We start from the raw sequence: 13,048 nt of genomic DNA on the forward strand, positions 1-13,048 counted from the left end.
GACAACTGATTCCTTCCCTAAACAGCAAATATAACCCACTTAGAGAGAGGCTGGGGGTGTGTATTGATCAAAGGTCAATTTGGGAATTGGAAGTTGGTTCTCTCTATTTGTGTGTGTTACAGGGCTTGAACAAAGAACTTTAGGCTTGGTGGTAAGCACCCTTACCTGCCGAGCCACCCTGCCTGCTGTCACCCTATTCACCTTCTAGATCTCAACTTAGTTACATCCTCAGGAGAGCTTCCCACCCCCGCTGCCCCCTTCTCCTCTGTACCCCTCCTCACCATGCCTCTTTGAGTTTGTGAGTTTGTTTGTACATGTGGTGAATGTCCTTAGAGTGCTTTTATAAGAGTACAGGCCATTCTGGGTTTTCTCCCTATGACATTCTCAGGTCCTAAAAGACCATTTTAATTCTATATACTATTTAAAAGTCATCATCACACAGTGTCTCCTACGTGTGGAGATGCTCTAAAGTTCGAAGGTCAAGTAACCTGCTAAGGTTTTCGCTGTTGAGATATGTGCTCAATGGATCGCTGTGCATCTCTCTCGTGATGTGAGGGCTGCATCGGCGAAGTACATTTGTCATGTGGATGTTTTCCTGGAAAACAGCCACGTGGGGCTGCATTACACATGCCTGCCTTTAGTCCCCGACCAGGAAAGAGCACTGTGATGTCTGGGTGGCTGTTGCTTAAGGCATTTCTTTGCAGTGAAGATGTTTTAGCTGTTGCCTCTATCTATCCCAATGCCACAGCATTTGTTTCTGCTACTGCAGCTCACTTCCTGAAGGCACGAAGTGTTTATACATGTGCACGTGTGTGTGTGGGGGGGGATGTCATAAGAGATACCTATGAAAGAGCAGCTAAAGTTCTCATGGTTTGTTTGGGAAAATAAGGCCGTCATTGATTTTTGTTTTCAAAGCAATAAGGACTCTTGACTGTATATATAAACAGGGTATCAGTACCACGGCTAAAGCATTCGCAATTCATTAAATCAAGTGTCTAGTCAGTGTCCAGAGTTAAGCAATTTTCTTACACGTGTGTGTTTCAGGTACATTATTTTTGGAGTGATTTAGGTTCACAACAAAATAAAGATGAAAATCTAGAAGTCTCCCATGGCTTCCCGTTCGCACACAGGCATAACCTCTCCCAATACTAAACCGGATGTATCCGATGCTTGTGTGTTAGCGTCGATGAACCGGGAGTCATCGCTTTTATCAGATGAAGTCTGTAGTTTCCAGTAGGGGGCGTTGCACTCTGTGTTATGCTTTCAATGATGGGGGGTGGGGTGGTCTACCTGTCACAGGAAGGGGTGTGCCCTTCCTGTCACATCTCACTGCCCTCAATTCCTGCCTGGTCGGCCTCTTTGCCCCTCTCTGCCCACTGACTGTTTCTCTCTGCGGTTTCCTCTGGTCAGAATGTCGTCCTCTAGCTGGAACTGCACTCGTTTATCCTCTTCAGCTTGACGAGTTTCATTTGTGAGCTGATGTAGCAGTTTCCTAAAGAGGACACATTCCGGGTAGCCATGATGCAGGCGTAAACAAGCCATTCTTTATTTGAGCATATAACTATCTCATGGCAACATTGACTCTGTTTTTTAAAAAAAGCAGTCTTGAAATGGCAACAAACAGAAGAGCTATAAGTGTACCTGTGGTGTAGACGGATCCCATAGAGCCTATCAACCCCGAAGATCAATTTCCTTAACCCTAAACTGGGTTGCGGAGATGAAATGAAGCTTATTACAGCCTCTGTGCTGAGATGAGACTTAATTTTCCTTTTGGTTTACAGCACTTCATACTTCTGTGTCCTTTATAGTTAGGAAAGGTTTTCCTAAGCTCTTTATCTAAAGAATTTCAAATATGTGACCTCATTCTTCCTTATAGGAAAGAGATAGGGAAATTCTACGTTAGCTTATACATACCAATGTTTACTATGTTTATATATAAATTAAGAGCCACCTTTATTTTTAAAGCCCATTATTGATTTATATAAAAATATGAACAGTTTTGTCTAGATGACTTCAAACTGGTCACACACCTTTTTATATAATTTTTTCCAACATTTAAATATCTTACTTTCAGTTCTGTCCTTCAACTGGGTCTTGGCTAGATGCCCACATCAAATCATTTCTCAAAAGATACTTTGCTGGGTTGTAGAAAGGGGGCTGCCAGTCCACAACTACAGAATGGTCAGGTACCCGTATTTATGCTGATAGCAGGTGAATTGCATGCATCTTAGAGTCCTGTATTTTTCCCACTCCAAATGCAACTTGAGAAAAAGTTTCAAATAAATGTATTATTTTCCATTGATCTAACAGTGAAGACATATGGTAACTTGATTTGAGTTATGCCTCTTTATAAAATAAGTCTCATTATTATATAATCACACCTTCAATTTTAACAGTATTTTGATGCTCATGAATACCACGATCCACACAGTAAACATTATTGTTTGACTGGTAGTTTATAAGCAGTGTCCACTTTCGTGAAGGGTAATTGGTTGATTACCATCTTATTTTGAAATGAAATTCCAGAGTAGCCATTCATTCGATTCAATAAATAGTTGGTGTGCATGCAGTCTGGGCCGGAGGGTGTTCTGGACACTTAAGATCTGTTAGTGAAGAGGAGGCAAGGATTTTGCCCTGGAAGAGCTTCAGTTCTGAAGCAGAGAAGTAAAACCTTGTCAGATTATTTAATACTGTAAGGAAGAAAAATCAGAGCAGGGTAGGGACGTGACAATTTCTTGGAGTCAGCTGTAGATTAAATTGGATGGGTGCTCAGCCGGGCCGGACTGACACATGGCTCTCACTTAGACCATGCACAGACGGAGGTTGTTTAGAGAAGTTTTCATGACTGGAAAAGTGAGACCATGAAGGGGACCTCCCCTGACTCCGGATTCTGACAAACACAAAGGCAGTTTGGTCTTAGGTCAATTGTTTCAACCCTTTCAACTTCTGTTTGAGGAAGAGATACCTAATAGATACCATGTATCCTATTAAGGAAGAAACACACTTGATTCCAAGAGGTTTGTGTCCAAGATAAGCTTTCAGTGTCTCCGGAACATTGTGTGTTGTCTTTTCAATTAAGCGTGTCTTTTGCAAGTGACCTGCATTTGAACTCTAAGATACAGTTCTCCTGTAGAGATTAAAAACTCAACTATAATTGGCCAAGGTCTATGAGAAGCAGAGAGAATGCTATTGAACTACATTTGTTGTGCAGAGTTAACCCAGAAGTTTCTAACAGCCATTCCAGCAAGAAGAACAATGTGGATGTTTGCAAATGCAGCCCTTAGCTGTCAGGTTAACTCAGTCCAAGCAGCCCACTTTGTGTCTGAGGAATATAATCTTTTATAGTCCAGTCCTGTGCCCTAACTGCCATTCAGGAAACCTGATACTGCTTCCGACTATGCTGATACTCGTTTTTCAGATAATTCATTTTAGTTATGTGCATATGTGTATGTCTGGGTATGCATTTGTGCACTGCCTGCAGAATCCAGAGGAGAGCCATCTCTCCATCTCTCTCTCCTTCTTTAATTCACTTTATATCCTGATCACTGCCCCCACTCCTGGTCACCCCCTTCTACAATCCTTCCCTTCCCTGCTCCCCTTCTCTGAGAAGGTAGAAGCTCCCTCTGGTACTTCCAAGTCTCTGAGAGGCTAGGTACTTCCTCTCCTACTGAGGCCAGACTAGGCAGCCCAGCTAGAAGAACATATCCCATGTACAGGCAAGAGCTTTTGGGATAGCCACCGTCCCAGTTGTTCAAGACCCACATGAAGGCCAAGATGCATATCTGCTACTTATGTGCAGGAGGCCCAGGTCCAGCGCATGTATGCTCTTTGGTTGGCAGTTCAGTCTTGGAGAGCCCCAGGGGTCCAGGGTAGTTGATTCAGTTGGTGTTCCTGTGGAATTCCTATGCCCTTTGAGGCCCTCAGTCCTTCCCACAATGCTTCCATAAGGGTCCTCATTGCATCCACTGTTTGGCTGTGGGTCTCTGCATCCATCTGAGTCAGCTGCTGGGTGGAGCCTATTAGAGGACAGCCTTGCTCGATTCTTGCCTGCAAGTGTGACAGCATATCATTAAGTGTCAGGGATTGGTGCTTGCCCATGGGAAGGGTCTCTAACCAGGCTGGATATTGCTGGACCCTCCCTTAGTTTCTGCTCCATGCCCTGTCCCTGGATTTCTTGTAGACAGATAGGTTTGTGGTAGAAAGTTTTGTGGATGGGTTAAGTGTTCCTGTCACTCCACTGAAGTAGATCCATATTTATCCTGCAAGAAACTCAAGTCCATGTGGATCAAAGACCTCAACATAAAACCAGATACACTAAATAGAATAGAACAAAAAGTAGGGAATAAACTTGAAATCCTTGGTACAGGAGACAACTTCTTGAACAGAGCATCAATGGTTCAGGCACAATTAAATGGGACCACATGAAACTGAAAATCTTCTGTAAGGCACAGGACACTGTCAGTAGGACAAAACTGCAATCCTACAGATTGGGAAAGAAGCATCACCAACCCTACATCTGACAGAGGGGTAATATCCAAAATTCATAAAGAACTCAAGAACTTAGACACCAACAACCCAAATAACACAATTAAAAATTGGGGTACAGAGCTAAACAGAGAATTCCCAACAGAGGAATCTCAAATGGCTGAAAAGCACCTAAAGAAATGTTCAAAGTCCTTAGTCATCAGGGAAATGCAAATCAAAACAACCCTGAGATTCTACCTCACACCAGTCAGAATGGCTAAGATCAAAAACTAAGGGACAGCAGATGGCTGACGAGGATGTGGAGAACGAGGGATACTCCTCCATTGCTGGTGTGAGTGCAAACTTATACAGCCACTTTGGAAATAAATTTGGCGGTTTCTCAGAAAATTGGGAGTAGTTCTACCTCAGGACCCAGCTATACCACTCCTGGGCATATAACCAAAGGATGTTCTACCATACCACAAGGACACGTGCTCCACTACGTTCCTAGCAGCCTCATTTATAATAACCAGAAGCTGGAAACAACCCAGATGTTCCTCCAGGGAAGAATGGATAAAGATAATGTGGTACATCTATACAATGAAACACTGTTCAGCTATTAAAAACAAAGACATGAATTTTTCAGGCAAATGGATGGAATTTGAGAATATCATCCTGAGTGAGGTAACCCAGACCCCAGAGCACATGCATGGTATGAACTCACTCACAAGTGGATATTAGCCGTAAAACACAGGATACCCATGATACACTCCACAGACCCAAAGAAGCTAAACAAGAAGGAAAGCCCAAGTGAGGATGCTGGAATCACACTTAGAAGGGGAATAAAATGGTCGCAAGAGGGAGTTGGAGGGAGGGAGATGGGTGATCAGGTGTGAGGAGGGACAGGAGAGATGAGCAGTTGGCTACGATAATGAATGGAAATCTGCAACTGGAGGGGTGAGGAGGGGGATCTAGAGGATGTGACAGACCTGGGACAGGGGAGACACCCAAGAATCAATGGGGGTGACCTTATCTGTGAGGGGATATCAACTCAGATACTGTGATCTAGAACCTGAAGAAGCCATCCAGAGCCGTCTCTTTAGCTTGTATGCTGATGTTTACTTTCCCTCCTGAAGGTTCAGTAACTTAATTTTATATCTTCAGAAAGTTAACTTTTTGTAAGTTTGAGCAATTTTTCCTTCAATGGTGCAGTAAAGCCAACTACAAAAATTCTTGTAAATGTGATCTTTGAGTTGTGTATAAAAGATACAAGGAGTGATGTTTAGTATCACTCAGAAAAAAAAAAAATTTCAGGCATGCAAGTCACTGTGAGTTCAGAGGCTGCCAGAGGCAGGGGCTGCCACACTATGTGGGTGCAAAGATTCAGGAAAGTCGCTCACAGATGTACAGGATATGCACCACTTTTCTGGGATGGAGACTAACAGCACATGGCCTCATGGTTGTTTACACACTCTTCTCAAACAAGATCATGCCAATTTTGTCAAATGAAGTAAATACTGAAAAAGAGGGAAAGGTGACTGGGGGTGGGGTGGGGGAGAGAACTCAAGTGTGTTTGTTTGTGTGTGGGGGATGTTCACATGAGCTCTGGGGCTAAAATGTAAAGAATGTGCCTGGGGTGAGGGGAGGGGTGGCGCTGGTGCAGTTTCTCCCCTTCTGGGTTAGCATGTCTATTGGTGGTGCCATTGCTCAGGTCCTGTTCGGGCAGCCATGTTGTTCCAGCCATATTACAGATGCTGCTTCCCTCTCATTTCTCAGAGAGAAGTATTCTTTCTCAGAGATGGGCCGTGTACTTGGTCATCCAATACCAAGTGGTCAACCCTGGAATTTTATACACGCAAACAAAACTAAATGATCTCAGTAGTTTATATGTGTTCATGCGTGTACACATGCTCATAGGTATACTTACATACATGGATATATAAAAATTGATATATTATTATATGTAATTATATAATTAATCATTGAAATTATTAATAAATATTAATCAAATAAAAGAGACCACTAATTTGAGAGATAATGAAGGGGGTGTTGGGAAGGTTTGGAGGGAGAAAACATGGGAGGGGTTGGTGGGAGGAAAGGAAATGGAGGGAATTATGTAATTACATTTTAATTAAAGTTTTAAGGGAAGTGTCTAGTGAGGCAAAGGCAGGCAATAAGCAGAGTCAGGCAGGCACTCAGGCACAGTCTCCTGGATGCCATTGGCCAGGAGGTGACTAATCTTAGGCGTGGTTAATCTTAGGCTGGGCCCCATACCAGTATCAGCAAGCATTGTTACTGTGCTTTTCTCTTGGCTACGTCTCCCCTCCATCACAGGGCTGCCCGGAGTCGTGACTCAGCACTGGGCGCAGTCTGCTCTGTTGTTACCGTGTCCCTTGATTGCCAGGGTACAGAGCGGGAGGTTGGGTGCCGCTGTGGGGGTGCTGGCTTCTTTATACACTTTGCTTTTGGGTTCTCCATGATGTTGCCTGCTGTGCTGGTGGCTCTCAGTCCCAAGCATCTCTGTTTTCCTATGCAGAGTTAAGGAGGAGTTGGCAAAATAGTAGCAACGTTTAAAATACAGATTTTCTATTATTTTAGTAAATTTGATAATTGCTTTAATTTCTATGAAATGTGTAATATATATTAATCTATCTTTTATTTGTTGTAGAATAATTTTAAACTCTTGGATAGCTTTAATAGAATTTATATTTATTAATTTTATGATGTACTAGCCACTCTAAGTTTAGCTAAATGTTACTAAAGTTACACAAGTGGCGGGGACGTTATTTTGGACATTACCCACAGGGAACTGTTTTCAATTTTTGTCTCACAGTGCCACCTACTGGACATGTCTTATAAAACAATTTAACATTTTTGGTTCTGTGGGTGTATGATTTAGCAGCTTTCTGTAACTCCTTCGTCCTAGGATAGACCATCTACAGCACAACTTACGTGCCTAGAGTCTTGCTGACACATGGTCTGTGTCAAGGCTCACCCTCAAATTGGAGTCTTCCTCCCACAGAGTCCCTGTGGCCAGAATTGCAAGCGTGTGCTCTTACTCTGACTGTACTTTGTATTTACAGTGTATGTAACAATTCAGAAGCCCAAACAGAAACCCACTGCCTAAAGATCTTGGGAAATTTGGATGGGTTTCCCTACACAGGGGTTCATCCTCTTGGGCCTCTGGATTTGCTCTGAAGATGTAATCTGTGACTGGTTTTACATCTCCTTCCTAAGCTAAAAATAGCTTTTGTTAGTGACGCTTGGTGATGTGTGCTTTCTGCCCTGCTATGGCCTTAAGGAAGTAGCACATTCATGCTTGTCTCTCACCTGTCTGTTCCAGACGTGGGAAGCCCCACTCAGGCAGATAGTGGCTCAGAGGCCGAGGCAGACTATCACCACTGCCTGAAAGAGTGAAAAGCTGATCACTAAAGTAGGAACATTCACAATCCTGAATCAATGATATCAAGGAGTCGTTGATTGACTCTATAACACCCTCGTCTTGAATGTAGAAAAATAACCCAAAGTTATTATGTTTTTAATCAATGATTGCATATTGACACTGAGTGATTTTCATTTATTTAAAATGTTCTTTTTCATATGATATAATTTTATTATAATTTTCTCCTCCCCAAGATCCTCTCTACCCCTCTTCCCAGCCAATTTCATGTTCTTTACCCCCTTCTCCCTTTTGAAAAATAAACCCAAAACATTAAGACGCCAAAATAAAAACAAAAAGAAAAAAAACCCAATAATAATAATAAAAAAAAACCCTGTTAAAACAAAAAGTGCACACATCAAAAACAGAATTCCTTTTGTGTTGACCTCCTGCTCCTGGGCATGGAGCCTGCCCTGGAATGTGGTTAATAGAGCCAGTGACACTCCACCAGAGAAAATGGGGTTCTTTCCCCTTTTCTAGCAGGTATCAGTTGCAGATCGCTTCTAGGTTAGGGGTGATGTCTCGTGTCCACTTCCCCTTCTCAGAGCTGGGACTGTGTCTGGTTTGAACCTGTGCAGCTCTTCTGTGTGCTGTCCCAGTCTCTGTGAGCTCATAGGTGAATCAGTCCCATTGTGTCTGAAAAACAAAACAAAACAGCAATAACAACAACAACAATAACAGCAACAACAATACCAGCACCGACAAAAGCTGTCTCCTTGGAGTCACCCTTCACCTTCGGTTCTCACAATCGTCCCACCTCCTCTTCCACAGAGATTCCTGAGCCTTGGGGGAGGAAGGGGTTAATGGAGATCCCAAATCTGCGTGGGGGTGGCTGAGCGCTCCAAAGCCTCTCTAGTCTCTGCCCAGTTGTAGGTCTCTGTGCTAACAGCTCCCTCTGACTGCAGGAAGAGGCTTCTCTGATGTGGGCTGACGGTGTTGTGATGCATGGGTGTGGCGTGTGTTAGTGGGAGTCGCTGTAGCTATGCTGATGACCTAGCTAGTGTCAGGACTCTGGCCACCTTAGCAGCTTCAGGTATGGCTTCTATCTCATGGATTGGTCCTTAAATCTAAGTAAAAAGCGCTCAGCGACTCGCTTAGTGTCTGCGCACTCTTGTGCTAGTCTGTCTTGCAGGCTGGTCGCTACTGTAGGTCCTGGGGTTTGTATCTAGGCAATATTAACGATTACTTTTCTCCCCAAGCAGCACGCGGAGAGCACCATTCAGAACTCTGAACTCTGCTTAGGAGGGGTGCAGCTTCTTCTTAGCACCAGTTTGGTTTCTGCGTGTTTGGTATGCGTGTCTAACCATTAGGATACAGAGACTTGGCAATAGGCCGTGATGTCTGCACAGTCTATAGGACCGTTGGCCAACTTTGAGTGGTAATTTTACATACACAGAAAAGATACATTTTGTTCAATGAAAACAGTGTAATAAAAAATAGTATCCATCCTTTATTTGCCACACTCTTGATAACCCAAAAACAGGAGATTCAAGTTTATCTTGGTCCTTGCCCTTCTTCAGTGTCCCTGTCACTTACATGCTGATAAACTCATACGACATGGCGGCAGAACTAAAATAGTAGGAGAAAAGAGAGAGAGAGAGAAGGACGAGTGAGCAGGAGTGGACTAGAGGTCAGAGGTAAAAGCATACTGAGAAGACATTGCAGGGACAGGTGCGATACAAAGCACACACACATACACACACACACCTACACACACACCTCTACACATACACACACATACACACACACACCTACACACACACCTCTACACATACACACACATACACACACATATATGCACACACACATTTCTGCACACACACACACCTCTACACACACACATACACACATACACCTACACACCTACACACACACACACATCTCTACAGACACTAAATTTTTTTTTTTTATTATTAACTTGAGTATTTCTTATATACATTTCGAGTGTTATTCCCTTTCCCAGTTTCCGGGCAAACATCCCCCTCCCCCCTCCCCTTTCTTATCGGTGTTCCCCTCCCCACCCTCCCCCCATTGTCCCCCTCCCCCCAACAGTCTAGTTCACTGGGGGTTCAGTCTTAGCAGGACCCAGGGCTTCCCCTTCCACTGGTGCTCTTACTAGGATATTCATTGCTACCTATGGGGTCAGAGTCCAGGGTCAGTCCATGTATAGTCTTTAGGTAGTGGCTTAGTCCCTGGAAGCTCTGGTTGCTTGGCATTGTTGTACATATGGGGTCTCAAGCCCCTTCAAGCTCTTCCAGTTCTTTCTCTGATTCCTTCAACGGGGGTCCTATTCTCAGTTCAGTGGTTTGCTGCTGGTATTCGCCTCTGTATTTGCTGTATTCTGGCTGCAGACACTAAAATTTAACATAGAAGAAAAGGCAGCTTAGCTCTTCCGAGGTTATGCACATTACCGTGAAGCCAGCAAGTGGACACACACGGAGGGAGAATAAATCTTGGTTTTCAACACAACCTGAGAGATTAAACAAGACAGCCAGCATTTAAAAACTCTTTCCCTGTCACCCCCAAATAAAACATCAACAGTTACAAAGCTTTTAACATTCTTTGCTGCCAGCCTGGTTGTCTGAAGACTTTTCCTATCACTATCTGCTTCCCAAAAGAGTGAGCCCAGGGAAACGTACGCGTTCGTAATAGCAGAGATACAGTTCTGAATTGACTGCAGCTGATTGCTACGCATCCACGCTTAGTTCTGTGAGTTCCAGACTGCAAGGACTGAAATGTTTGCGTGGTGAAGGCTGATAGTTCCCAGACATTTTGGGCAAATCATAATATTGAAAAGAAAGGCAAATTGCCCTCTGTTTCCACTGGCTTGTCTAGCAAATAAATTGTATCTTATTTGTTTCTAAAGTATTTCGGAGAATTGATTGTAGTCTTTGGAGTCTTTTGAAGACAAGTGGATAAAAAAGTAGAATCTGGCCATGTCGTGGGCACATTGCAGAATTCCTCCTTATTGGGCTTCAGAAAGTGGCCTCTGGTCCTGGAGGTAAAGAGCAGCACCCAGAAGCAGTAACGTGGGCAGTGCAGTTTGCTGCCATCTTCCAATTCACACCCCGCCCCCAATCTTTCTGGTCATCGTTCACCGTCCTTTTGTTTGGTGCCTGCATTTTCCTGCTCGCTCTGGTTCCTGGATCCTTTTTTATTGCTCCTAGCTAAAAAGAGCAAACTCCGGCCAGCTTACGCTTTCAATGAAAAGTTTATGTAAAAACATTATTGTGTACATCCACGTGTACATTTGAAGCAAATTCCTAGGTGCTTAAAAATGCCTCTCAGTTTTCAACAGCTAGTTTATAACCATATCCCAGTCTCCTGGAAGGAGTAGATTTTCTGTCCCCTACATCATTTTTTTTTTTATGAGAACATTTTGCAGTAACTGAGGAGTTTGCCTTCAGAAACCCAAGTGCAGTTCATACTGCCCAGCTCTGACCCCAATTAAAGACAGCTTCTCATATGCTAAGTGCCTTTTAGAGATACAAAGTTGTTCTGGATAGAAACAATGCTTGTACCTTTCTCCAGCCATCTATGCACACAATAACCCTTGTCTTGGCAGCTCCCTTCCTCCCCTTTCCTCTTCCTCCACTATTCTGACACCTCACAGCTTTCTGAAACCCCAGTGGGTTAGCTCGCATTTTGAACCTCTGGCAAAGACAAACATTAGGACTGGGTTTTCTAAGCCTTTAGGAGAAAATGGCCTGATAATCCCTTATCCACACCCCATCTGATGACCCTCACCTCCTCCTGATGGACCCTCACCCCACCTGATAAACATCACCGCCTCCAGAAGACCCCCACTCCCACCTGATGACCCCATCCCACCTGATGACCCTCATCCCACCTGATGAGCCCTCACCCCTGCCTGATGACCCTCACCCCTGCCTGATGACCCTCATCCCACCTGATGACCCTCACCCCTGCCTCATGCCCCTTACCTCTGCCTGATGACCCCTTGCTCTTCAGGCCTCCATTAAAAGCAGCCTTCTTTATTTACAACTTTTATCTTTAAAAATTTTAGTTGACATGAACAGCTCCATAGTTCTCAGGCACTTCTGAAAATGTTCTCCTTAGGGGCTGGAGAGATGGCTCAGCGGTTAAGAGCACTGACTGCTCTTCCAGAGATCCTGAGTTCAAATCCCAGCAACCACATGGTGGCTCACAGCCATCTGTAATGATCTGGTGCCCTCTTCTGGTGTGTCTGAAGACAGCTACAGCGTACATATATAAGATCCATAAATATAAAAAAAAAAAAAGAAAAGAAAATGTTCTCCTTAAACAGGTTTATAAAAGCAAGAAGAGTCTCTGGTTTTATTGCAAAACCTGGGAGCATTAAGAAACAAGAAACAAGGGTCCTAATGCTGGGACTCTATTTTTGGTCTGGCTTTCTGCATTATGTTGATGAGAAGGATGCATTCAATCAAGTATTTTTTCCCAGTTCTGTGAAGCATGACCAGCCACAATGAGTGTACTATAGAGCGTTGTCATTTAATAAAGTAACAAAAAGGCATAATTAGTTTCCAGTCCTAAGGGGCCATTCTTGTATATTTTTCAAATAATTTCTTTTTTATACATTTCTTTATTAAGTGTATTCATTTTATTTTATGTGTAAGCATTTTGTCTACATGTATGTATGTTCAACAGGAGTGTGTTTGGTGCCCACGGAGGTCAGAAGAGGGCATCAGATCCTCTGACCTGGAGTTATGAATGGTTGTGAACAACCACGGTGGCTGGGAATTGAACCTGGGTCCTCTGTAAGATCAGCAAGTGCTCTTCACATCGGAGCCACCTCTCCGGGGCCAAATATTTTTATTTTGAAAGGAGCCACTTGTATTCTTCGAGGAAACTGCATGAACAATGTGGTGCCAAACACATTAGACCCTAAAGTAACCGTCTCCCTATTTTGTTTGGAGTGTGCCCAGTTTAGCAGGACGTGTGCTGTAAGCATCAGAACATTTAAACATAAGCTTGACGGACATTATTATACTTTATATATTCCCTTTCACACACATGCATCACACGTACACATTGACATCAACTAATATGCTTGCAAGTGATACATGTTTGTAAATGATAAATAAATTTAAGTGAATCTTGGCTTGAATGCGGTGGACTGTGCTGTCATCCGTGAATACACTG

General features: G+C 43.5%; 1 protein-coding gene and 1 long non-coding RNA gene across 3 annotated transcripts in view; one reads left to right on the top strand and one right to left on the bottom strand.

Annotated features, from left to right (window-relative positions):
- Nucleotides 1-13,048, top strand: part of Sec24d (SEC24 homolog D, COPII component) — a 106,778-nt gene that overhangs the window by 44,315 nt on the left and 49,415 nt on the right.
- Nucleotides 6,809-7,872, bottom strand: LOC147996530 (uncharacterized). The gene is made up of 2 exons (XR_015676892.1): nucleotides 7,795-7,872; nucleotides 6,809-6,992 (listed from the first exon to the last, which is right to left on the bottom strand). It is a non-coding gene; the product is annotated as an uncharacterized LOC147996530 (long non-coding RNA).

Source organism: Rattus norvegicus, chromosome 2 (genome assembly GCF_021556685.1).
Source record: "Rattus norvegicus strain SHRSP/BbbUtx chromosome 2, alternate assembly SHRSP_T2T, whole genome shotgun sequence".
Taxonomy (NCBI): Eukaryota; Metazoa; Chordata; class Mammalia; order Rodentia; family Muridae; genus Rattus; species Rattus norvegicus.